This window comes from Anomaloglossus baeobatrachus, chromosome 3, assembly GCF_048569485.1.
Source record: "Anomaloglossus baeobatrachus isolate aAnoBae1 chromosome 3, aAnoBae1.hap1, whole genome shotgun sequence".
In the NCBI taxonomy this organism is placed as follows: Eukaryota; Metazoa; Chordata; class Amphibia; order Anura; family Aromobatidae; genus Anomaloglossus; species Anomaloglossus baeobatrachus.
Genome location: NC_134355.1, coordinates 149,593,805 through 149,620,801, shown reverse-complemented (window position 1 = coordinate 149,620,801; position 26,997 = coordinate 149,593,805). Strand labels below are relative to the sequence as shown.

Sequence of the window (26,997 nt, the reverse complement as noted above, 5' to 3'; positions counted from 1 at the left end):
ATTGTTGCTCGGTAGCACAGTTGTATACCTGTAATAACCATGAATATTGCAATTAATTGAGTGGAGGTTTTATAATAAACTGAAGCTCTAGTACGACGTATGATGATCACTAGAGGAAGTTTCAAGTTTCAACCAAAGAAAAGACATCTAAAAAAACAAATGTGGAATGTTTTGAGAAAAAGATGTAGTTGATTTATTGAGGTAAACAATCATACTGAAGCTCCAAAAGAAGTTTTAAAGCACATGATGTCAAAATAATATGAGCGAATCAGAAGTATGATAAAAGAAATTTGTATAAAATATGGTCTTCTAGAAAGGTTAGATCAAAAAAGGAAAAGGACAGGGTGCATAGGTAGTGATGAAATGTTAAATCTACTTAGGAAAACATAAGGTATAGTGAAGAGACGAACTTGTCATTGACATTATGTGGAAAGATTAATTTGTATTAGGAAACTCGATTTTTTTAACTTAGCGTTGTTGATAAATCCAGGTAACATTTTATTCCAATGATCAGTTTTGGTCATCTTTCTAAACAAAGAGCAAAAATGAAAGCCAATATACAGAGGAAAGTTAAAGTTGGAGTATGAAATATCCAGTGAACAGAATGGTCTACATTGGTGGCCGGTCTACAGCTCTTGATAAGTCGCCTTAAAAAATAAAGCTATCTGTTAGTGCAAATTTAATGATTGCACTATTTTTATCAATCATCAGCTCCAGTTACAATCTAAAGGCTGCCACACAACCAACAGGATGGCCGAGTGGTTAAGGCGTTGGACTTAAGATCCAATGGATATGTATCCGCGTGGGTTCGAACCCCACTCCTGGTATGAGTTTTACTCTTGAAAATCTTCAAGGCATCTCAAAATCTACATAGGTCTGAACAGCAGGAAAGATATTGTTGCTCGGTAGCACAGTTGTATACCTGTAATAACCATGAATATTGCAATTAATTGAGTGGAGCTTTTATAATAAACTGAAGCTCTAGTACGACGTATGATGATCACTAGAGGAAGTTTCAAGTTTCAACCAAAGAATAGACATCTAAAAAAACCAAATGTGGAATGTTTTGGGAAAAAGATGTAGTTGAATTATTGAGGTAAACAATCATACTGTAGCTCCAAAAGAAGTTTTAAAGCACATGATGTCAAAATAATATGAGCGAATCAGAAGTATGACAAAAGAAATTTGTATAAAATATGGTCTTCTAGAAAGGTTAGATCAAAAAAGGAAAAGGAGAGGGTGCATAGGTAGTGATGAAATGTTAAAAGTGCTTAGGAAAACATGGGGTATAGTGAAGTGACAAACTTGTCATTGACATTATGTGGAAAGATTAATTTGTATTAGGAAACTCGATTTTTTTAACTTAGCGTTGTTGATAAATCCAGGTAACATTTTATTCCAATGATCAGTTTTGGTCATCTTTCTAAACATAGAGCAAAAATGAAAGCCAATATACAGAGGAAAGTTAAAGTTGGAGTATGAAATATCCAGTGAACAGAATGGTCTACATTGGTGGCCGGTCTACAGCTCTTGATAAGTCGCCTTATAAAATAAAGCTATCTGTTAGTGCAAATTTAATGATTGCACTATTTTTATCAATCATCAGCTCCAGTTACAATCTAAAGGCTGCCACACAACCACCAGGATGGCCGAGTGGTTAAGGCCTTGGACTTAAGATCCAATGGATATGTATCCGCGTGGGTTCGAACCCCACTCCTGGTTTGAGTTTTACTCTTGAAAATCTTCAAGGCATCTCAAAATCTACATAGGTCTGAACAGCAGGAAAGATATTGTTGCTCGGTAGCACAGTTGTATACCTGTAATAACCATGAATATTGCAATTAATTGAGTGGAGGTTTTATAATAAACTAAAGCTCTAGTACGACGTATGATGATCACTAGAGGAAGTTTCAAGTTTCAACCAAAGAATAGACATCTAAAAAAACCAAATGTGGAATGTTTTGGGAAAAAGATGTAGTTGATTTATTGAGGTAAACAATCATACTGTAGCTCCAAAAGAAGTTTTAAAGCACATGATGTCAAAATAATATGAGCGAATCAGAAGTATGACAAAAGAAATTTGTATAAAATATGGTCTTCTAGAAAGGTTAGATCAAAAAAGGAAAAGGACAGGGTGCATAGGTAGTGATGAAATGTTAAATGTGCTTAGGAAAACATGGGGTATAGTGAAGTGACAAACTTGTCATTGACATTATGTGGAAAGATTAATTTGTATTAGGAAACTCGATTTTTTTAACTTAGCGTTGTTGATAAATCCAGGTAACATTTTATTCCAATGATCAGTTTTGGTCATCTTTCTAAACATAGAGCAAAAATGAAAGCCAATATACAGAGGAAAGTTAAAGTTGGAGTATGAAATATCCAGTGAACAGAATGGTCTACATTGGTGGCCGGTCTACAGCTCTTGATAAGTCGCCTTATAAAATAAAGCTATCTGTTAGTGCAAATTTAATGATTGCACTATTTTTATCAATCATCAGCTCCAGTTACAATCTAAAGGCTGCCACACAACCACCAGGTTTGCCGAGTGGTTAAGGCGTTGGACTTAAGATCCAATGGATATGTATCCGCGTGGGTTCGAACCCCACTCCTGGTATGAGTTTTACTCTTGAAAATCTTCAAAGCATCACAAAATTTACATAGGTCTGAACAGCAGGAAAGATATTGTTGCTCGGTAGCACAGTTGTATACCTGTAATAACCATGAATATTGCAATTAATTGAGTGGAGGGTTTATAATAAACTGAAGCTCTAGTACGACGTATGATGATCACTAGAGGAAGTTTCAAGTTTCAACCAAAGAAAAGACATCTAAAAAAACAAATGTGGAATGTTTTGAGAAAAAGATGTAGTTGATTTATTGAGGTAAACAATCATACTGAAGCTCCAAAAGAAGTTTTAAAGCACATGATGTCAAAATAATATGAGCGAATCAGAAGTATGATAAAAGAAATTTGTATAAAAATATGGTCTTCTAGAAAGGTTAGATCAAAAAAGGAAAAGGACAGGGTGCATAGGTAGTGATGAAATGTTAAATCTACTTAGGAAAACGTAAGGTATAGTGAAGAGACGAACTTGTCATTGACATTATGTGGAAAGATTAATTTGTATTAGGAAACTCGATTTTTTAACTTAGCGTTGTTGATAAATCCAGGTAACATTTTATTCCAATGATCAGTTTTGGTCATCTTTCTAAACATAGAGCAAAATTGAAAGACAATATACAGAGGAAAGTAAAAGTTGGAGTATGAAATTTCCAGTGAAGAGTATGGTCTACATTGGTGACCGGTCTACAGCTCTTGATAAGTCACCTTATAAAATAAAGCTATCTGTTAGTGCAAATTTATCAAAAGTATGATAAAAGAAATTTGTATAACATATGGTCTTCTAGAAAGGTTAGATCAAAAAAGGAAAAGGACAGGGTGCATAGGTAGTGATGAAATGTTAAATTTGCTTAGGAAAACATGGGGTATAGTGAAGTGACAAACTTGTCATTGACATTATGTGGAAAGATTAATTTGTATTAGGAAACTCTATTTTTTTAACTTAGCGTTGTTGATAAATCCAGGTAACATTTTATTCCAATGATCAGTTTTGGTCATCTTTCTAAACATAGAGCAAAAATGAAAGCCAATATACAGAGGAAAGTTAAAGTTGGAGTATGAAATATCCAGTGAAGAGTATGGTCTACATTGGTGGCCGGTCTACAGCTCTTGATAAGTCGCCTTATAAAATAAATCCAATGGATATGTATCCGCGTGGGTTCGAACCCCACTCCTGGTATGAGTTTTACTCTTGAAAATCTTCAAGGCATCTCAAAATCTACATAGGTCTGAACAGCAGGAAAGATATTGTTGCTCGGTAGCACAGTTGTATACCTGTAATAACCATGAATATTGATATTAATTGAGTGGAGGTTTTATAATAAACTGAAGCTCTAGTACGACGTATGATGATCACTAGAGGAAGTTTCAAGTTTCAACCAAAGAATAGACATCTAAAAAAAACAAATGTGGAATGTTTTGGGAAAAAGATGTAGTTGATTTATTGAGGTAAACAATCATACTGAAGCTCCAAAGGAAGTTTTAAAGCACATGATGTCAAAATAATATGAGCGAATCAGAAGTATGATAAAAGAAATTTGTATAAAATATGGTCTTCTAGAAAAGTTAGATCAAAAAAGGAAAAGGACAGGGTGCATAGGTAGTGATGAAATGTTAAATCTACTTAGGAAAACATAAGGTATAATGAAGAGACGAATAGAGATGAGCGAACTGGTCCCGGTTCGGCTCGAGGCCGGTTCGCCGAACGGGGGTCCCGTTCGAGTTCGGTTCGTCGAACGTTCGACGAACCGAACTCGAACGTATAGGCTAGAATGGGAGGCAATCACAAACACATAAAAATGCGTTATAAATGTTCACAAACAGTTAATAAACATTGCCATAACACTTACCGGTCCTCGCGATCCCTTCTGCACTCTGTTTCCTGCCGCTATTCCATCCGATGATCGCTGAATCCTCCCGGTGACCTGCACTGCCAGCAGAGATGCAGGACCTATCGTGACGTCAAAATAGCCATGTGACCAGTCACGTGGCTATTATCTCATTGGCTACAGACTGGTCACATGACTATGACACGTCATGTAGGACCTGCGAGTGCATCTCTCCGGTACACGGTGCACATATGTGTATCGCCGTGTACCGGCGACATGCTCTAGCACACGGTCGACTCCCCGTTCCGTTAGGGACCGGCTGACACAGCCGGTCATTAACGGAGATCACCGTTGCCATAGCAACGCAGTTAGCGGTGACGTCACCGCTAACCGCGGCTCCGAGAGCACCGTTGCTATGGTAACGCGTCTGTCAGCGTTACCGCTAGCAGCCAGCACTGATCACTCACGGAGTGAAGGCTGCACGCTGCTTCCCGATTGTAGTGATGATTGTAGTGAGGATGGAGGTTCCCCAGCCCCAAGTGATGAGCTGGTGAACCTTATCCTTAATATAAAAAAAGCAACAATAAGAGGATAATGTCCTCCAAAAATCAAGTATTACTCACAGCAAGTTGGGCTGCAGTGTGTACATCGCCCTGGCCAAAAACTGATGCTCTAGCAGGATACAGCTAAACCCCCACTAAGTGGAGGCACCACAGGTGCAGGAGAAGCAGATCACACACACACCTTCATGGAATGGAGGGGAGGTGACTGCTAGATGATAAAACTGCACACAAGTGGCTTGCATAGAGCGCTGTTCACATGCAGATGACACAGTCACAAACCCGCAGCCTATTAGGTAACGCCCTTCTATTAGATCAGGCGGGCTGCCAAGCCGTACTCCACTGTATATCATGCACGGACAGACACTCTACAATGCAAGGCCCAACAGAAAGGGGCCTGGCTGTATCCTGTACAAACAAAAAAATATGAGGTTTTTGTTGGTATTTATGGCCATAAAACGTAAGCCTACACCCTCGTCAAGGGACCTCATGTCTGTAGGTCCCTACACTAAATATAAAAAAAGCAACAATAAGAGGATAATGTCCTCCAAAAATCAAGTATTACTCACAGCAAGTTGGGCTGCAGTGTGTACATCGCCCTGGCCAAAAACTGATGCTCTAGCAGGATACAGCTAAACCCCCACTAAGTGGAGGCACCACAGGTGCAGGAGAAGCAGATCACACACACACCTTCATGGAATGGAGGGGAGGTGACTGCTAGATGATAAAACTGCACACAAGTGGCTTGCATAGAGCGCTGTTCACATGCAGATGACACAGTCACAAACCCGCAGCCTATTAGGTAACGCCCTTCTATTAGATCAGGCGGGCTGCCAAGCCGTACTCCACTGTATATCATGCACGGACAGACACTCTACAATGCAAGGCCCAACAGAAAGGGGCCTGGCTGTATCCTGTACAAACAAAAAAATATGAGGTTTTTGTTGGTATTTATGGCCATAAAACGTAAGCCTACACCCTCGTCAAGGGACCTCATGTCTGTAGGTCCCTACACTAAATATAAAAAAAGCAACAATAAGAGGATAATGTCCTCCAAAAATCAAGTATTACTCACAGCAAGTTGGGCTGCAGTGTGTACATCACCTCATATTTTTTTGTTTGTACAGGATACAGCCAGGCCCCTTTCTGTTGGGCCTTGCATTGTAGAGTGTCTGTCCGTGCATGATATACAGTGGAGTACGGCTTGGCAGCCCGCCTGATCTAATAGAAGGGCGTTACCTAATAGGCTGCGGGTTTGTGACTGTGTCATCTGCATGTGAACAGCGCTCTATGCAAGCCACTTGTGTGCAGTTTTATCATCTAGCAGTCACCTCCCCTCCATTCCATGAAGGTGTGTGTGTGATCTGCTTCTCCTGCACCTGTGGTGCCTCCACTTAGTGGGGGTTTAGCTGTATCCTGCTAGAGCATCAGTTTTTGGCCAGGGCGATGTACACACTGCAGCCCAACTTGCTGTGAGTAATACTTGATTTTTGGAGGACATTATCCTCTTATTGTTGCTTTTTTTATATTTAGTGTAGGGACCTACAGACATGAGGTCCCTTGACGAGGGTGTAGGCTTACGTTTTATGGCCATAAATACCAACAAAAACCTCATATTTTTTTGTTTGTACAGGATACAGCCAGGCCCCTTTCTGTTGGGCCTTGCATTGTAGAGTGTCTGTCCGTGCATGATATACAGTGGAGTACGGCTTGGCAGCCCGCCTGATCTAATAGAAGGGCGTTACCTAATAGGCTGCGGGTTTGTGACTGTGTCATCTGCATGTGAACAGCGCTCTATGCAAGCCACTTGTGTGCAGTTTTATCATCTAGCAGTCACCTCCCCTCCATTCCATGAAGGTGTGTGTGTGATCTGCTTCTCCTGCACCTGTGGTGCCTCCACTTAGTGGGGGTTTAGCTGTATCCTGCTAGAGCATCAGTTTTTGGCTAGGGCGATGTACACACTGCAGCCCAACTTGCTGTGAGTGAACCTTATCCTTCCTCACTACAATCGTCACTACTACTACTACACTAGTGATGATTGTAGTGAGGATGGAGGTTCCCCAGCCCCAAGTGATGAGCTGGTGAACCTCATCCTCACTACAATCGTCACTACTACTACACTAGTGATGATTGTAGTGAGGATGGAGGTTCCCCAGCCCCAAGTGATGAGCTGGTGAATCTCATCCTTCCTCACTACAATCGTCACTACTACTACACTAGTGATGATTGTAGTGAGGATGGAGGTTCCCCAGCCCCAAGTGATGAGCTGGTGAATCTCATCCTTCCTCACTACAATCGTCACTACTACTACACTAGTGATGATTGTAGTGAGGATGGAGGTTCCCCAGCCCCAAGTGATGAGCTGGTGAATCTCATCCTCACTACAATCGTCACTACTACTACACTAGAAAGAAAGAAGACAGAAGAGCAGGATCGTGGAGGGCTGACAGGGGGTAATAAAGATGGAGTCTCTAATGTGTCTGTGTATTTATTTCTATTAAAGTATTTTTTCTCTGTGTAGTGTCTTTTTTTTAACCCTTTATTGGAGATTCTTAATGGCCGGGTCAAACGTGCCTGACATTAAGAATCTCTGGCTTAATACTGGCTGGTAAAACAAAGCCAGTATTAACTCAGGATTACCCAAGAAGCCACCCGGCTACAGGGCTGTTGGAAGAGTTGGATACAGCGCCAGATGATGGCGCTTCTATGAGAGCGCCATTTTCTGGGACGGCTGCAGACTGAAATCCGCAGCAGAGGCGCCCACAAACCTCGGGCTAACCTGTGCTGCGGATTCCAATCCCCAGCTGCCTAGTTGTACCCGGCTGGACACAAAAATAGGGCGAAGCCCACGTCATTTGTTTTTTAATTATTTCATGAAATAAGTGAAATAATTAAAAAAAACGGGCTTCCCTATATTTTTGGTTCCCAGCCGGGTACAAATAGGCAACTGGGGGTTGGAGGCAGCCCGTGGCTGCCAGCTGTACCTGGCTAGCATACAAAAATATGGCGAAGCCCACGTCATTTTTTTGGTGGGCAAAAAAATTCTGCATACAGTCCTGGATGGAGTATGCTGAGCCTTGTAGTTCTGCAGCTGCTGTCTGCTCTTCTCCATACAGACAGACAGCAGCTGCAGAACTACAAGGCTCAGCATACTCCATCCAGGACTGTATGCAGAAGTTTTTTGCCCCCTGAAAAAATTATGTGGGCTTCGCCATATTTTTGTATGCTAGCCAGGTACAGCAGGCAGGTACGGCTGCCCCCAACCCCCAGTTGCCTATTTGTACCCGGCTGGGAACCAAAAATAAAGGGAAGCCCTTTTTTTATTATTTCATGAATTTCATGAAATAATTAGAAAACAAATGACGTAGGCTTCGCCCCATTTTTGTGTCCAGCCAGGTACAACTAGGCAGCTGGGGATTGGAATCCGCAGCACAGGTTGGCCTGAGTTTTCTGGGCCCCACTGCTGCGAATTGCAGTCTGCAGCCGCCTCAGAAAATGGCATTTTCATAGAAGCGCCATATTCTGGCGCTGTATCCAACTCTTCCAGCACCTGCCTGCTATACCTGGCTAGCATACAAAAATATGGCGAAGCTCACGTCCTTTTTTTGTAGTTTTTTGGCAAAAAAAATAAAAAATGCTTCCCTGGATTTTCCATTGCCAGTGAAGGTAACACCAAGCAGTGGGGGTTAGCAGCCAGTAGCTGCTTGGATTACCCTTAGCTAGCAATACAAAAAATGCAGCGGGAGCCCATATTTATTTTTTTTAATTATTTATATAAATAACTAAAAATAAAATGGGCTTCCCTGTATTTTGATTGCTGGACATCACAGTGCTGTAAAAATAAATCTTTAAAAAAATGACGTAGCGCTCCGCGGTATTTTTGATTCTCAGCGCAGATAAAGCAGACAGCTATGGGTTGCCACCCCCATCTGCCTGCCGTTACCTTGGTTGGCAATCAAAATACAGGGAAGCCCATTAATTTTTTCTATTTAAAAAATAGTTAAAAAAAAAAAATGACGTTGGGTCCCCCCATTTTTGATAGCCAGCTAGGGTAAAGCAGACGGCTGTACCCTAAAAACCACAGCTGGCAGCTTTACCGTGGTTGGGGATCCAATGTGGAGGTCCCCTCAGGCTCTTTTTTATAATTATTTTATAAATATTAATAATTACACAAAAAAAGTAGGGTCCCCTCCAAATTGGATCACCAGCCAAGGTAAAGCGGACAGCTGTGGTCTGGTATTCTCAGGGTGGGAAGGTCCATAGTTATTGGGCCTTCACAGCCTAAAAATAGCAGGCCGCAGGCACCCCAGACGTGGCGCATCCACTAGATGCGCCAATCCTGGCGCTTCACCCCAGCTCATCCCGTGCCCTGGTGCAGTGGCAAACGGGGTAATAAATCGGGTTGATACTAGCTGTAAAGTCACCTGAGATCAAGCCCAGCAGTTTGTGATGTCATGGCGTCTATTAGATACCCAACATCATAAACTGTCAGTACTAACAAAAAACAAAAAATTGACAAAAGAAATTTATTTGAAAAAACAGTCCCCAAAACATTTCCTCTTTCACCAATTTATTGTAAGAAAAAAAATAAAGGGGTCCCACGACGACTCTGGACCGTCTAGAATATGGGGGGGAGACACTCAGGGAATGTATCCCCCATTTTCTAGGAGTGCGGACCCTTCATGTGAGGAGTGTGGGTGCAATGAATCTGCACTCACTCTCCCCGGGTCCACAGCAGCAGAGTCCATGTCGTAATGGTTGCTACCAAAGCTGCAATGCCCTGCTCATGAGGTAAGGGCATGCCTAATCAGGAGAACTACTGTAGCGGAAGCTCTGCTCACTGGTATATAGGTGCTCAGAGGTAATAATAGATAAAATTAGTGAGTAACCTCGGCACTCTAAATCTCCCAGACTAAGTCAGTAAGTCCCAATGGATAGTAATGCAAAATCACTCTTTATTGGTCCGTATTAAGAACATTTTTTTTTTCATAAGCATATATGTTTTTGTCCAAAACAAGTTACAATTGACGTTTCGGCCTGAGCCTTCGTCAGATTGGACTTATCTGCATGTAATCATGAAAAATGACAATAATCAGTATCACATAAGAGTGAGAGAACAATAACATAAACTCGAACAATGTAGAGGTACAATTGGCATGCAGCAAAAAAATTGCAACACAGCAAGAAATGAAACACATGATACAAATGTCATAATTCAGTACAAGGACAATATAGTAATGACAAATATGGGGTTAGAGTAGACTTAGACAGCTCTGGTACGAAAGAGATGTCAATCATAAAGTAACATGTGCAGTAGGTGTAGAGCTACAGTATGCATGGCAGAGCTAATGGGTAGACCGACCATAGAAAAAGAACGGAGAAAAAGTGGAGAAAAAGTGGAGAAAAAGTGGAGAAAAAGTGGAGAAAAAGTGGAGAAAAAAATGGAGAAACAGTGGAGAAAAAGTGGAGAAAAAGTGGAGAATAAGTGGAGAATAAGTGGAGAAAAAGTGGAGAAAAAGTGGAGAAAAAGTGGAGAAAAAAATGGAGAAAAAGTGGAGAAAAAGTGGAGAATAAGTGGAGAAAAAAATGGAGAAAAAGTGGAGAATAAGTGGAGAATAAGTGGAGAAAAGGTGGAGAAAAAGTGGAGAAAAAGTGGAGAAAAAGTGGAGAAAAAAATGGAGAAAAAGTGGAGAAAAAGTGGAGAATAAATGGAGAAAAAGTGAAGAAAAAGTGGAGAAAAAAATGGAGAAAAAGTGGAGAAAAAGTGGAGAATAAGTTGGGAATAAATGGAGAAAAAGTGGAGAAAAGTGGAGAATAAGTGGAGAATAAGTGGAGAAAAGGTGGAGAAAAAGTGGAGAAAAAGTGGAGAAAAAGTGGAGAAAAAAATGGAGAAAAAGTGGAGAAAAAGTGGAGAATAAATGGAGAAAAAGTGAAGAAAAAGTGGAGAAAAAAATGGAGAAAAAGTGGAGAAAAAGTGGAGAATAAGTTGGGAATAAATGGAGAAAAAGTGGAGAAAAGTGGAGAATAAGTGGAGAATAAGTGGAGAAAAAGTAGAGAATAAGTGGAGAAAAAGTGGAGAAAAAGTGGAGAAAAAAAATGGAGAAAAAGTGGAGAAAAAGTGGAGAAAAAGTAGAGAATAAGTGGAGAAAAAGTGGAGAAAAAGTGGAGAAAAAAAATGGAGAAAAAGTGGAGAAAAAGTGGAGAAAAAAATGGAGAAAAAGTGGAGAAAAAGTGGAGAATAAATGGAGAAAAAGTGGAGAATAAGTGGAGAAAAAGTGGAGAATAAGTGGAGAAAAAGTGGATCAAAAATGGAGAAAAAGTGGAGAACAACTGGAGAAAAAGTGGAGAAAAAAATGGAGAAAAAGTGGAGAAAAAGTGGAGAATAAATGGAGAAAAAGTGGAGAAAAAGTGGAGAAAAAGTGGAGAATAAGTGGAGAAAAATGGAGAATAAGTGGACAAAAAGTGGAGAAAAAGTGGAGAAAAAGTGGAGAAAAAGTGGAGAATAAATGAAGAAAAAGTGGAGAAAAAGTGGAGAATAAGTGGAGAAAAAGTGGAGAAAAAGTGGAGAAAAAAATGGAGAAAAAGTGGAGAATAAATGGAGAAAAAGTGGAGAAAAAAATGGAGAAAAAGTGGAGAAAAAGTGGAGAATAAGTTGGGATTAAATGGAGAAAAAGTGGAGAAAAAGTGGAGAAAAAGTGGAGAATAAGTGGAGAATAAGTGGAGAAAAAGTGGAGAAAAAGTGGAGAAAAAGTGGAGAAAAAGTGGAGAATAAATGGAGAAAAAGTGGAGAAAAAAATGGAGAAAAAGTGGAGAAAAAGTGGAGAAAAAGTGGAGAAAAAGTGGAGAAAAAGTGGAGAAAAAGTGGAGAAAAAGTGGAGAAAAAGTGGAGGAAAAAGTGGAGGAAAAAGTGGAGAATAAATGGAGAAAAAGTGGAGAAAAAAATGGAGAAAAAGTGGAGAAAAAGTGGAGAAAAAGTGGAGAAAAAGTGGAGAAAAAGTGGAGAAAAAGTGGAGAAAAAGTGGAGAAAAAGTGGAGAAACAAATGGAGAAAAAGTGGAGAAAAAGTGAAGAATAAACGGAGAAAAAGTGGAGAAAAAGTGGAGAAAAAGTGGAGAAAAAGTGGAGAAAAAGTGGAGAAAAAGTGGAGAATAAATGGAGAAAAAGTGGAGAAAAAAATGGAGAAAAAGTGGAGAATAAATGGAGAAAAAGTGGAGAAAAAAATGGAGAAAAAGTGGAGAAAAAGTGGAGAAAAAGTGGAGAAAAAGTGGAGCACCCTTTGGTGCCTTTCATGTGGCACTAAGGGGTGCTTAGCTTTGTATTTAGCCAAAAAAATGAAAAAAAAAATGACGTAGGGTTCCCCCTAGTTTTGTAGCCAGCTAGGGTAAAGCAGACGGCTGCAGCCTGCAGACCACAGCTGGCAACCTCACCTTGTTTGGTAATCCAAAACTGAGGGCACCCCACGCTGTTATTTTAAATTAAATAAATAATTTAAAAAAAAAAAAACACGTAGGGGTCCCCCAAAATTGGATCACCAGCCAAGGTAAAGCAGACAGCTGGGGCCTGATATTCTCAGACTAGGGAGGTCCATGGTTATTGGACTCTCCCAAGCCTAAAAATAGCAGGCCGCAGCCGCCCCAGAAGTGGCGCATCCATTAGATGCGCCAATCCTGGTGCTTCGCCCCAGCTCATCCCGCGCCCTGGTGCGGTCGCAAACGGGGTAATATATGGGGTTAATACCAGATGTGTAATGTCACCTGGCATCAAGCCCTGGGGTTGGTGAGGTCAGGCGTCTATCAGATACCCGACATCACCAACCCAGTCAGTAATAAAAAAAAATAGACGACAAACACATTTTTATTTGAAAAAACACTCCCCAAAACATTCCCTCTTTAACCAATTTATTAGAAAGAAAAACAAATCCAGGTCTGGTGTAATCCAAGGGGTTGCCATGACGATCCACACTGTCCCAGTCAATGAAGAGCAGGATGTTCCCCATTGGCTGGGAGAGCAATGCAGTGACCTGAGCTAACATCAATGGGTCAGCCCAGGTCACCATGACAAGTGCTGCTGTCAGCGAGGTACATTACCTGCGCTGATCTCCAGCACACTGACAGCCCCTGTCACTGAGGTCAATGACCGGCGCCTTCACATCAAGTATCGCGAGAGGTCCGTGACGTCACCGCCAGTGTCAGTCTCGGGTCGGAAGCGATAGGTGATGTGACAAGTGGCGGCCATGGAGGACAGTGACAGCGCTGAGGTCGGGATGGCGGGACTTCATCACCGCAGGTAAGCCGAGCGGGGGGGGGGGGAGAGTGTGTGTGTGTGTGCGTGTGTGTATATGTATGTATACATGCCGCGGGCAGGAGGGGGCGGAGTGAGCAGAGCGGGAAGTGTGGGCTTCCTGCACGTAACTAAGATAAACATCGGGTTACTAACCAAAGCGCTTTGCTTGGATACCCGATGTTTATCTTGGTTACCAGCTTGTGGCAGGCTGCCAGCGATGGCTCCTGCACACTGTAGCTGGGAGGGGGGGGGGTGTGCGTGAGTGAGAGTGTGTGTGTGTGTGTGTGTATATGTATGTATACATGCCGCGGGCAGGAGGGGGCGGAGTGAGCTGAGCGGGAAGTGTGGGCTTCCTGCACGTAACTAAGATAAACATCGGGTTACTAACCAAAGCGCTTTGCTTGGATACCCGATGTTTATCTTGGTTATCAGCTTCTGGCAGGCTGCCAGCGATGGCTCCTGCACACTGTAGCTGTAAAAAGCCCTGCTTTTTGCTGCTAGAACCGTTCTCGAACGTATCTAGAACTATCGAGCTTTTGCAAAAAGCTCGAGTTCTAGTTCGATCTCGAACAGCCCCAAAAATCACTCGAGCTTAGAACTGGAGAACTTCGAACCACGAACCGCGCTCAACTCTAGAGACAAACTTGTCATTGACATTATGTGGAAAGATTAATTTGTATTAGGAAACTCGATTTTTTAACTTAGCGTTGTTGATAAATCCAGGTAACATTTTATTCCAATGATCAGTTTTGGTCATCTTTCTAAACATAGAGCAAAATTGAAAGCCAATATACAGAGGAAAGTAAAAGTTGGAGTATGAAATTTCCAGTGAAGAGTATGGTCTACATTGGTGGCCGGTCTACAGCTCTTGATAAGTCACCTTATAAAATAAAGCTATCTGTTAGTGCAAATTTATCAAAAGTATGATAAAAGAAATTTGTATAACATATGGTCTTCTAGAAAGGTTAGATCAAAAAAGGAAAAGGACAGGGTGCATAGGTAGTGATGAAATGTTAAATATGCTTAGGAAAACATTGGGTATAGTGAAGTGACAAACTTGTCATTGACATTATGTGGAAAGATTAATTTGTATTAGGAAACTCGATTTTTTTAACTTAGCGTTGTTGATAAATCCAGGTAACATTTTATTCCAATGATCAGTTTTGGTCATCTTTCTAAACATAGAGCAAAAATGAAAGCCAATATACAGAGGAAAGTTAAAGTTGGAGTATGAAATATCCAGTGAACAGTATGGTCTACATTGGTGGCCGGTCTACAGCTCTTGATAAGTCGCCTTATAAAATAAAGCTATCTGTTAGTGCAAATTTAATGATTGCACTATTTTTATCAATCATCAGCTCCAGTTACAATCTAAAGGCTGCTAAACAACCACCAGGATGGCCGAGTGGTTAAGGCGTTGGACTTAAGATCCAATGGATATGTATCCGCGTGGGTTCGAACCCCACTCCTGGTATGAGTTTTACTCTTGAAAATCTTCAAGGCATCTCAAAATCTACATAGGTCTGAACAGCAGGAAAGATATTGTTGCTCGGTAGCACAGTTGTATACCTGTAATAACCATGAATATTGCAATTAATTGAGTGGAGGTTTTATAATAAACTGAAGCTCTAGTACGACGTATGATGATCACTAGAGGAAGTTTCAAGTTTCAACCAAAGAAAAGACATCTAAAAAAAACAAATGTGGAATGTTTTGAGAAAAAGATGTAGTTGATTTATTGAGGTAAACAATCATACTGAAGCTCCAAAAGAAGTTTTAAAGCACATGATGTCAAAATAATATGAGCGAATCAGAAGTATGATAAAAGAAATTTGTATAAAATATGGTCTTCTAGAAAGGTTAGATCAAAAAAGGAAAAGGACAGGGTGCATAGGTAGTGATGAAATGTTAAATATGCTTAGGAAAACATTGGGTATAGTGAAGTGACAAACTTGTCATTGACATTATGTGGAAAGATTAATTTGTATTAGGAAACTCGATTTTTTTAACTTAGCGTTGTTGATAAATCCAGGTAACATTTTATTCCAATGATCAGTTTTGGTCATCTTTCTAAACATAGAGCAAAAATGAAAGCCAATATACAGAGGAAAGTTAAAGTTGGAGTATGAAATATCCAGTGAACAGTATGGTCTACATTGGTGGCCGGTCTACAGCTCTTGATAAGTCGCCTTATAAAATAAAGCTATCTGTTAGTGCAAATTTAATGATTGCACTATTTTTATCAATCATCAGCTCCAGTTACAATCTAAAGGCTGCCACACAACCACCAGGATGGCCGAGTGGTTAAGGCGTTGGACTTAAGATCCAATGGATATGTATCCGCGTGGGTTCGAACCCCACTCCTGCTATGAGTTTTACTCTTGAAAATCTTCAAGGCATCTCAAAATCTACATAGGTCTGAACAGCAGGAAAGATATTGTTGCTCGGTAGCACAGTTGTATACCTGTAATAACCATGAATATTGCAATTAATTGAGTGGAGGTTTTATAATAAACCGAAGCTCTAGTACGACGTATGATGATCACTAGAGGAAGTTTCAAGTTTCAACCAAAGAAAAGACATCTAAAAAAAACAAATGTGGAATGTTTTGAGAAAAAGATGTAGTTGATTTATTGAGGTAAACAATCATACTGAAGCTCCAAAAGAAGTTTTAAAGCACATGATGTCAAAATAATATGAGCGAATCAGAAGTATGATAAAAGAAATTTGTATAAAATATGGTCTTCTAGAAAGGTTAGATCAAAAAAGGAAAAGGACAGGGTGCATAGGTAGTGATGAAATGTTAAATCTACTTAGGAAAACATAAGGTATAGTGAAGAGACGAACTTGTCATTGACATTATGTGGAAAGATTAATTTGTATTAGGAAACTCGATTTTTTTAACTTAGCGTTGTTGATAAATCCAGGTAACATTTTATTCCAATGATCAGTTTTGGTCATCTTTCTAAACATAGAGCAAAAATGAAAGCCAATATACAGAGGAAAGTTAAAGTTGGAGTATGAAATATCCAGTGAACAGTATGGTCTACATTGGTGGCCGGTCTACAGCTCTTGATAAGTCGCCTTATAAAATAAAGCTATCTGTTAGTGCAAATTTAATGATTGCACTATTTTTATCAATCATCAGCTCCAGTTACAATCTAAAGGCTGCCACACAACCACCAGGATGGCCGAGTGGTTAAGGCGTTGGACTTAAGATCCAATGGATATGTATCCGCGTGGGTTCGAACCCCACTCCTGGTATGAGTTTTACTCTTGAAAATCTTCAAGGTATCTCAAAATCTACATAGGTCTGAACAGCAGGAAAGATATTGTTGCTCGGTAGCACAGTTGTATACCTGTAATAACCATGAATATTGCAATTAATTGAGTGGAGGTTTTATAATAAACTGAAGCTCTAGTACGACGTATGATGATCACTAGAGGAAGTTTCAAGTTTCAACCAAAGAATAGACATCTAAAAAAAACAAATGTGGAATGTTTTGGGAAAAATATGTAGTTGATTTATTGAGGTAAACAATCATACTGTAGCTCCAAAAGAAGTTTTAAAGCACATGATGTCAAAATAATATGAGCGAATCAGAAGTATGATGTGAAGATGTATTTTACCCTCTCACTGTATATGCTGTGATACTATGTCATGATATGTATATTTCCCTGGTTGTATTAGATGTAATTCATGTATTTTCTTGGGGGAGCTACTGGTTTCAATGTGTCTCTCTCATACAATTGTAGTCTTGGCATCTAATGTGATTATGTAAATAGCCTGTCCTCTTCTTTCCAGAGTTGTGTATCTAATCTGTAATTGCATTGGCCAGTGAAGGAATACTGTGGCTGGCAGACATATCGGAGCCCTGTGATGGACCAAACCATTGATGATAGGATGTGTGACCCCTACCCCCTGAGCAAACATGGTGGGCTGGTCAAGCAGCACAGACAATGCATTTCCCTTTTTGTAACTTCAGAGTGAGCTGAAACTTGAAGAGAGCAGGAGCCCCAGCCTGGGTGGCTGTGGACACGGACGGAGCTAGGCCTGTGTGGCGGCCCGTGGGATTGTGTGGAACTCTTTGGACTACTGTAAGGACGATTGCTTTGTTATCCGGTCCGAGGATTGTCGGGAAGGGCCCCCGAATCTGTTTTATGTGGACTTATCGTGTGCTGTTCCAGTGTTCTTGTGAATAAACCTGTTGGATCGTCCCTCGGCCTCGTCCATCCTTTGCTCTCTTGTACACGCCCGTTACATATGATAAAAGAAATTTGTATAAAATATGGTCTTCTAGAAAGGTTAGATCAAAAAAGGAAAAGGACAGGGTGCATAGGTAGTGATGAAATGTTAAATCTACTTAGGAAAACATAAGGTATAGTGAAGAGACGAGCTTGTCATTGACATTATGTGGAAAGATTAATTTGTATTAGGAAACTCGATTTTTTAACTTAGCGTTGTTGATAAATCCAGGTAACATTTTATTCCAATGATCAGTTTTGGTCATCTTTCTAAACATAGAGCAAAATTGAAAGCCAATATACAGAGGAAAGTAAAAGTTGGAGTATGAAATTTCCAGTGAAGAGTATGGTCTACATTGGTGACCGGTCTACAGCTCTTGATAAGTCACCTTATAAAATAAAGCTATCTGTTAGTGCAAATTTATCAAAAGTATGATAAAAGAAATGTGTATAACATATGGTCTTCTAGAAAGGTTAGATCAAAAAAGGAAAAGGACAGGGTGCATAGGTAGTGATGAAATGTTAAATATGCTTAGGAAAACATGGGGTATAGTGAAGTGACAAACTTGTCATTGACATTATGTGGAAAGATTAATTTGTATTAGGAAACTCGATTTTTTTAACTTAGCGTTGTTGATAAATCCAGGTAACATTTTATTCCAATGATCAGTTTTGGTCATCTTTCTAAACATAGAGCAAAAATGAAAGCCAATATACAGAGGAAAGTTAAAGTTGGAGTATGAAATATCCAGTGAACAGTATGGTCTACATTGGTGACCGGTCTACAGCTCTTGATAAGTCGCCTTATAAAATAAAGCTATCTGTTAGTGCAAATTTAATGATTGCACTATTTTTATCAATCATCAGCTCCAGTTACAATCTAAAGGCTGCCACACAACCACCAGGATGGCCGAGTGGTTAAGGCGCTGGACTTAAGATCCAATGGATATGTATCCGCGTGGGTTCGAACCCCACTCCTGGTATGAGTTTTACTCTTGAAAATCTTCAAGGCATCTCAAAATCTACATAGGTCTGAACAGCAGGAAAGATATTGTTGCTCGGTAGCACAGTTGTATACCTGTAATAACCATGAATATTGCAATTAATTGAGTGGAGGTTTTATAATAAACTGAAGCTCTAGTACGACGTATGATGATAACTAGAGGAAGTTTCAAGTTTCAACCAAAGAATAGACATCTAAAAAAAACAAATGTGGAATGTTTTGTGAAAAAGATGTAGTTGATTTATTGAGGTAAACAATCATACTGTAGCTCCAAAAGAAGTTTTAAAGCACATGATGTCAAAATAATATGAGCGAATCAGAAGTATGATAAAAGAAATTTGTATAAAATATGGTCTTCTAGAAAGGTTAGATCAAAAAAGGAAAAGGACAGGGTGCATAGGTAGTGATGAAATGTTAAATCTACTTAGGAAAACATAAGGTATAGTGAAGTGACAAACTTGTCATTGACATTATGTGGAAAGATAAATTTGTATTAGGAAACTCGATTTTTTTAACATAGCGTTGTTGATAAATCCAGGTAACATTTTATTCCAATGATCAGTTTTGGTCATCTTTCTAAATATAGAGCAAAATTGAAAGCCAATATACAGAGGAAAGTAAAAGTTGGAGTATGAAATTTCCAGTGAAGAGTATGGTCTACATTGGTGACCGGTCTACAGCTCTTGATAAGTCACCTTATAAAATAAAGCTATCTGTTAGTGCAAATTTATCAAAAGTATGATAAAAGAAATTTGTATAACATATGGTCTTCTAGAAAGGTTAGATCAAAAAAGGAAAAGGACAGGGTGCATAGGTAGTGATGAAATGTTAAATATGCTTAGGAAAACATAAGGTATAGTGAAGTGACAAACTTGTCATTGACATTATGTGGAAAGATTAATTTGTATTAGGAAACTCGATTTTTTTAACTTAGCGTTGTTGATAAATCCAGGTAACATTTTATTCCAATGATCAGTTTTGGTCATCTTTCTAAACATAGAGCAAAAATGAAAGCCAATATACAGAGGAAAGTTAAAGTTGGAGTATGAAATATCCAGTGAAGAGTATGGTCTACATTGGTGGCCGGTCTACAGCTCTTGATAAGTCGCCTTATAAAATAAAGCTATCTGTTAGTGCAAATTTAATGATTGCACTATTTTTATCAATCATCAGCTCCAGTTACAATCTAAAGACTGCCACACAACCACCAGGATGGCCAAGTGGTTAAGGCGTTGGACTTAAGATTAGAGTTGAGTGCAGTTCGAGGTTCTTCAGTTCTAAGCTCGAGTGATTTTGTTGCCTGTTCTAGATCGAACTAGAAGTCGAGCTTTTTGCAAAAGCTCGATAGTTCTAGAAACGTTCGAGAACGGTTCTAGCAGCAAAAAAACAGCTAATTCCTAGCTGGCTTTCCGCTGTAATAGTGTAAGTCACTCTGTGACTCACACTATTATGACATTTCAGTGTATAGTGTGCGGGAACAGCGCCTTCAGATCACTGCTGTTTGTATAATGGCGATCACAATTTTTTTTTTTTTCCTTGTCTTCCTTCCCTAAGCGCGCGCGTGTAGTGGGGCGGGCCAGCATGTCAGCCAATCCCTAAGGTCAACCATCCTTGCTCACATAGTCTTTTACTAGGCAATGCTCCCACTAGCCAGATTCCTACTCCACACTGATGAGGGGCAAATACCCCGAAACGGCTGTCTGTGGATGGATACCATGTTTGGCATAGGTGGTCTCCTTGACTGGAGACTGCCCTTCCCGTGGTTGTTCCTTCCCGGTGAAAGACCTGGCTAGTTTCCTGCCAGCGTTGAGAAACATGTGATGGTGTCTCCGCAGGCCTTCTTGCTTTGAATATTTCCCAGGGGGCATTGCTCTAGAATCACTGCGTTGAGAAACACGTGATGGTGTCTCCGCAGTGGTGGATGTTGATCTCCCTAAGGTCAACCATCCTTGCTCACATAGCCAATCCCAGACACACACACAGCTAAGTGGACTTTTAGCCAGAGAAGCAAAGGCATGTGTGATAGGATGTCCATGTCACATGTCCCTGCGTTATAAAACCGGACATTTTCCTCCAGGACGCCATTATCTCTTCTGCGTCCTTGGTGTCAGACATCACTTGGGCAGCTGCGTCCTGAGTCCTATCGCTGATACAGCTGTATGCGCTCCATACACAGCGCTGGACAGCATAGGGATAGCACTTTCCATCAGTCCTTTTAAGGGCTCGTACCGGCAGGGTCAGAGCCATAGGTGACAGGTCCTGAAAACAGCGACAGCGTCTGTGTAGCAAAGGTCAGGGACTTCGTCGCTGCATTTCCCCATTAGGAGGGATAAAAAGGCAGGCTTCCATTCCTCTACCCAGAGCCCCACAATCCTGGCACTGTACCCTCCTGTCCTCTGCACACTCCAACTCATTATAACTAAGCCATTATACTAGCAAACACTCAGTGTACCTAGTGGCATCCTAAACGTGGCTATTGGACTTTGCTATAGTCCCACTAGTGCAAAGACATTTGCAGCACCTCTGCCTGCTGTCAGGTTTCCAGGTTTTCCAGTTCTCTTTTGAATGAGCTTGCCCTCGGTTAAGATGGAGTTTACTGTTCTGTTGCCCTACTTCCTGTCCAGCTGCTTAAAAGGCCACCTCTAAGCCTAGTCCAGTGCCTGAGTATACTGCTTGCTGTGTGCTCCTGCTTTGCTGCTGCTAAATCCTGTTTGCCTTTGGATCCTCCTAAAGACTACCGACCGACCGACACTGGACCTTACCCGGTTTCTCAAGCTGTACCCGGATTCCGTCTGCCATCTTCGGTCAGCACTCTGCCCGGTTCTCTCTGGTTCGTAACCACTCTGGACATTCATTCCGTACGGACACTCCTGGACTTTTACCGCTTGCCCCTTGTGTCCCGGCTGCTGCGCATTTAGGCCTTCCGGGGTGATTGCCGGACAGTCCCTGTATAGGGGTTCGCTCTGGTGGTCTCCCTGGGGGAGTCCGGTGCGTGGCCCCGGGAATTCCCTTCGCTCCGTTTCGGGAAGGTATTGTGTGTATTTGTACCGCTGTTTTCCGTTGTGTATCTACCGTGGTTACATGGTATAAATTATCTTGTACCAAGAACTCGTCTCTGATTGTCATTGCCCTACGCTATCGAAATCCTCAGAACATATATAAGTATTACACCTGCATTGCACACTCCAACTCATTATAACTAAGCCATTATACTAGCAAACACTCAGTGTACCTAGTGGCATCCTAAACGTGGCTATTGGACTTTGCTATAGTCCCACTAGTGCAAAGAGATTTGCAGCACCTCTGCCTGCATTGCACACTCCAACTCATTATAACTAAGCCATTATACTAGCAAACACTCAGTGTACCTAGTGGCATCCTAAACGTAGCTGTTCGACTGTTGTCTAGTCACACTAGTGCAAAGACATTTGCAGCACCTCTACCTGCATTGCACACTCCAACTCATTATAACTAAGCCATTATACTAGCAAACACTCAGTGTACCTAGTGGCATCCTAAACGTGGCTATTGGACTGTTGTCTAGTCACACTAGTGCAAAGACATTTGCAGCACCTCTGCCTGCATTGCACACTCCAACTCATTATAACTAAGCCATTATACTAGCAAACACTCAGTGTACCTAGTGGCATCCTAAACGTGGCTATTGGACTTTGCTATAGTCCCACTAGTGCAAAGACATTTGCAAAACCTCTACCTGCATTGCACACTCCAACTCCTTATAACTAAAGCATTATACTAGCAAACACTCAGTGTACCTAGTGGCATCCTAAACGTGGCTATTGGACTTTGCTATAGTCCCACTAGTGCAAAGACATTTGCAGCACCTCTGCCTGCATTGCACACTCCAACTCATTATAACTAAGCCATTATACTAGCAAACACTCAGTGTACCTAGTGGCATCCTAAACGTGGCTATTGGACTTTGCTATAGTCCCACTAGTGCAAAGACATTTGCAGCACCTCTACCTGCATTGCACACTCCAACTCATTATAACTAAGCCATTATACTAGCAAACAATCAGTGTACCTAGTGGCATCCTAAACGTGGCTATTGGACTGTTGTCTAGTCACACTAGTGCAAAGACATTTGCAGCACCTCTGCCTGCATTGCACACTCCAACTCATTATAACTAAGCCATTTTACTAGCAAACACTCAGTGTACCTAGTGGCATCCTAAACGTGGCTATTGGACTTTGCTATAGTCCCACTAGTGCAAAGACATTTGCAGCACCTCTACCTGCATTGCACACTCCAACTCCTTATAACTAAAGCATTATACTAGCAAACACTCAGTGTACCTAGTGGCATCCTAAACGTGGCTATTGGACTTTGCTATAGTCCCACTAGTGCAAAGACATTTGCAGCACCTCTGCCTGCATTGCACACTCCAACTCATTATAACTAAGCCATTATACTAGCAAACACTCAGTGTACCTAGTGGCATCCTAAACGTGGCTGTCACGCTCCCCGGGTCCTCGGCTCCCCTCCCCGGGTCCTCAGCTCCGCTCCCCGGCTCACCTGCCACGCTCCCCTCGTCCCAGCCTCCGGTGCCCGTCCTCCATAGGTCCTCTGGTCGCCGATCCCGGCGTCCGACATCTTCCCAGGCCCTGGCCGGCTCTCCTGCGTCCTCCTCGCAGCCTCCTTCCCTGGCTTCTGGCACCCGGGCCGCGCGCATGCGCATTAGGGCACGCGCGCGGTCACTGACCCTTTCTTAAAGGGCCAGCGTCCAGTAACAGGAAATGAGGTTAGTCAGGTTCAGGGTATAAAGGGGGTTCTTGTCCAAGGGGGCGGGGCCTGATCTTCGTGTTCCCTGAGCTAGGAGTCAGGTCTCCTGGTGTTTATGTGCCTGTACTCACCTATCTCTCTTTGTAGAGCCGTACCTGCCTCGCCATCCAGTCTGCCGTATCCCGAACCCCGCACGCTGTCCGTCTGCCATCCGACAGCACCTGCCATCTCGGATCCCTGCGGTGACCCGTCATCTTGCTCCAAGAGGTGCCGGACTCCGCCTGATATCATCTCGGCCTCCGAACCTGAGCTACGTCACCAAGACTACCTTCTGTGACTCCGTGGTCCCAGGGACTCCTCCGCTGTCTTCACTTGCACGGACTATCCTGCTGCCCTTCAGTGCTTCAGCTGCCGGACTCCCTACCTCCATCTTAGAGTTCGGTCCAGTGGATCCACCTCCTGGGTCTGCCCGACCGCCCGGCCGTGACAGTAAGATCAGGCCATGGATCCCGCTGCTGCACTAATGGCCCTGCAAGAGGAACTCCAACGCCAGCGTGAAGTCCAGACCCGCATGCTGCAATTCATGACCTCCGTGGACACCCGCCTGTACACATTACAAGCATCAATGACGCCTGCGGCACCCAGGTCCCCCGCCAGGCAAGCCATGGCTCCCGTACCAGTGGCAGCCTCTTCAGATGCTTCCCGACTCCGTTTGGCGTCACCTCCTCGGTATGCTGGAGATCCCAAGACCTGCAGGGGCTTCATAAACCAATGTTCCCTTCACTTCACGCAGCTGCCACATCTGTTCGCCTCCGACCAAGCCAAGGTCGCCTTTATAATGTCCCACCTAGAGGGCGAGGCGCTGGCGTGGATGAACCCCTTGTGGGAGAAGGAGGACCCCATGACCAAGGATCTTCAACAGTTCCTACAGGCCTTCCGCAGTACCTTTGACGAGCCAGGACGCGCCTCTGCCTCTGCTTCATCACTCCTCCGCCTACGTCAAGGGACACTGACGGTGGGTCAATACGCCATCCGTTTCCGCACTTTGGCTTCAGAACTCGGGTGGAATAATGAGGCCCTAACAGCCGCCTTCTGGGAAGGACTCTCGAGTCGCATCAAGGATGAGTTGGCGGGTCGGGACGTGCCCTCCACCCTAGATGCACTGATCGCCCTAGCAACTCGTGTGGACATACGTTTTCAGGAGCGCTCCAAAGAGCTATCTCGGGAGAGACGCCCGGTACGGCATTCTCCTCCTCCGCAGAAGTCCTCCGTTCCTCAGTCATCAACAGCTGGGATTCCCGTCCACGAGCCCATGCAGATCGACCGAGTGCGGCAGTCTGAACGACGTCGAGCAGAGCGGCTCGCCCAGGGCCTCTGCTTTTACTGTGGTGAGGACACCCACCTGCTACGCTCCTGTCCAGAGAGGCCGGGAAACTCCAAAGCCTAGGGTTGGTAGGAGAGGCCACCCTAGGTGCTGGGACCCTCTCTGACCCAGTTACATGGACAGTGCAAGTGACCACGGGAGAGACGCGGTTCACGGCTGATGCCTACCTCGATTCCGGGGCAGCAGGCAATTTCATCCAGCAGGCCACGGTGGACAAGTACCGGGTGCCTGTCATGCCACTCGACAAACCCCTAGTGATTGCCTCGGTGGATGGGAGGCCTCTCTCTGATACCATCTCCTTGATCACCAGGCCTGTCGAACTACGCATCGGTGCTCTTCACACCGAGAACATCGCTCTCTACGTTCTCCCACACATGTCCCACCAGATCCTGTTGGGACTCCCATGGTTGCGGACACATGAACCATCGGTTAGCTGGGGTACTGGCGAAGTCACCCGTTGGGGCTCTTCGTGTCATGAGAGGTGCCTAAAGTCCATACCACCCCTCCGACGACCTCCGGTTCCTGAGACCCTAACGGGGCTGCCTTCGGCCTATTGGTCCTTTGCCGATGTCTTTGACAAAAAGGAATCCGAGGTACTGCCGCCACATCGACCATACGATTGTGCCATTGACCTGCTTCCAGGGACAACCCCACCTAGAGGACGGATATATCCTTTATCTCCAGCCGAAACCAGGGCCATGTCAGATTACATCTCAGAGAGCCTAGCAAGAGGGTTCATTCGGAGATCCTCCTCTCCTGCTGGAGCAGGTTTCTTCTTTGTCAAGAAGAAAGAGGGAGACTTACGCCCATGCATAGACTACCGGGGTCTCAATCAAATCACCGTGAAAAACAAATACCCCCTGCCGCTCATTCCCGAATTATTTGACCGGCTTAGAGGAGCTCGTGTGTTCACCAAGCTGGATCTTCGGGGTGCTTACAATCTGGTACGCATCCGCTCTGGTGACGAATGGAAAACCGCGTTTAATACGCGCGATGGACATTATGAGTACTGCGTGATGCCCTTCGGTCTGTGTAACGCTCCTGCCGTCTTCCAAGAACTGGTGAACGACGTGTTTCGGGACCTTCTCTACATCTGTGTGGTTGTTTATCTAGATGACATCCTTGTCTTCTCTCCGGACCTCCAAACCCACAGAGAAAACGTACAGCTGGTCTTACAAAGACTGAGAGAGAATCGCCTGTACGCAAAGTATGAGAAGTGTGTCTTTGAGCAGTCTTCCCTCCCCTTTCTGGGGTACATCATCTCTGATACTGGACTGCAGATGGACCCCAAGAAGGTCTCCGCCATCATCAACTGGCCTCCGCCTTCTGGACTGAAGGCAATCCAACGCTTCCTGGGATTCGCCAACTACTACCGCCAGTTTATCCCGCACTTCTCTGCCTTGACCGCTCCTCTCTCCGCTTTGACCAAAAAGGAGGCTAATCCTAAGGACTGGTCACCTGCGGCAGACGCCGCATTTTGTTCTTTGAAGCGAGCATTCGCCTCCGCCCCTGTACTCCACCGACCGGAGTTAAACCGCCAGTTCACCTTGGAGGTGGATGCCTCCTCCTCAGGAGCCGGAGCAGTGCTCATGCAAAAATCCTCCTCCGGGAAGATGGTGACCTGCGGTTTCTTCTCTAAGAGCTTCTCAGCACCCGAACGTAATTACACCATCGGTGACCGAGAACTACTGGCGGTCAAACTGGCTCTGGAGGAGTGGCGCTACCTCCTGGAAGGAGCAGTGTACCCCGTGATTATCTACACGGACCACAAAAACCTGGAATACCTGCGGTCCGCTCAGCGACTGAACCCACGGCAAGCCAGGTGGTCCTTATTCTTTGCCAGGTTTGACTTCCAGCTCCACTTCCGACCAGCGGACAAGAATGTACGCGCTGATGCCTTGTCTAGGTCTCTCATGCCCATGGAACAGGAGGAAGAGACTATCCAGCCTATCATCTCTCCTAGCAAGATTGTTCCGGTGGCTCCTGTCACTCTGGCCCAGATACCACCTGGGAAGACCTATGTCTCGGAGACCGACAGGCTAACGGTCTTACACTGGGGTCATACCTCAAAAACAGCCGGCCATGCAGGCCAGAAGAGAACATGGGGTGCGATTGTACGCCATTACTGGTGGCCATCTCTTCGCACGGACGTCGCCGCCTTTGTCTCTGCCTGCTCCTCTTGTGCCAGAAACAAGACGCCCAAACACCTCCCACATGGCCGCCTTCTGCCTCTGCCGATACCTTCGATTCCGTGGCAACACATAGCAATGGACTTTATTACGGACTTGCCATTGTCATCCGGGCACACAGTCATATGGGTCGTG

At 43.3% G+C, this 26,997-nt stretch overlaps 7 non-coding genes across 7 annotated transcripts; all 7 read left to right on the top strand.

Annotated features, from left to right (window-relative positions):
• The first annotated feature begins 741 nt into the window (after positions 1-741).
• Positions 742-827, top strand: TRNAL-UAA (transfer RNA leucine (anticodon UAA)). The gene has a single exon. It is a non-coding gene; the product is annotated as a tRNA-Leu (tRNA).
• An 812-nt stretch (positions 828-1,639) lies between these two features.
• Positions 1,640-1,722, top strand: TRNAL-UAA (transfer RNA leucine (anticodon UAA)). Its single transcript has one exon. It is a non-coding gene; the product is annotated as a tRNA-Leu (tRNA).
• An 812-nt stretch (positions 1,723-2,534) lies between these two features.
• On the top strand, positions 2,535-2,617 carry TRNAL-UAA (transfer RNA leucine (anticodon UAA)). The gene has a single exon. It is a non-coding gene; the product is annotated as a tRNA-Leu (tRNA).
• Positions 2,618-14,685: 12,068 nt separating this feature from the next.
• TRNAL-UAA (transfer RNA leucine (anticodon UAA)) lies at positions 14,686-14,768 on the top strand. The gene has a single exon. It is a non-coding gene; the product is annotated as a tRNA-Leu (tRNA).
• Positions 14,769-15,580: 812 nt separating this feature from the next.
• TRNAL-UAA (transfer RNA leucine (anticodon UAA)) lies at positions 15,581-15,663 on the top strand. Its single transcript has one exon. It is a non-coding gene; the product is annotated as a tRNA-Leu (tRNA).
• An 812-nt stretch (positions 15,664-16,475) lies between these two features.
• Positions 16,476-16,558, top strand: TRNAL-UAA (transfer RNA leucine (anticodon UAA)). Its single transcript has one exon. It is a non-coding gene; the product is annotated as a tRNA-Leu (tRNA).
• Positions 16,559-18,439: 1,881 nt separating this feature from the next.
• On the top strand, positions 18,440-18,522 carry TRNAL-UAA (transfer RNA leucine (anticodon UAA)). The gene has a single exon. It is a non-coding gene; the product is annotated as a tRNA-Leu (tRNA).
• Positions 18,523-26,997: the final 8,475 nt, after the last annotated feature.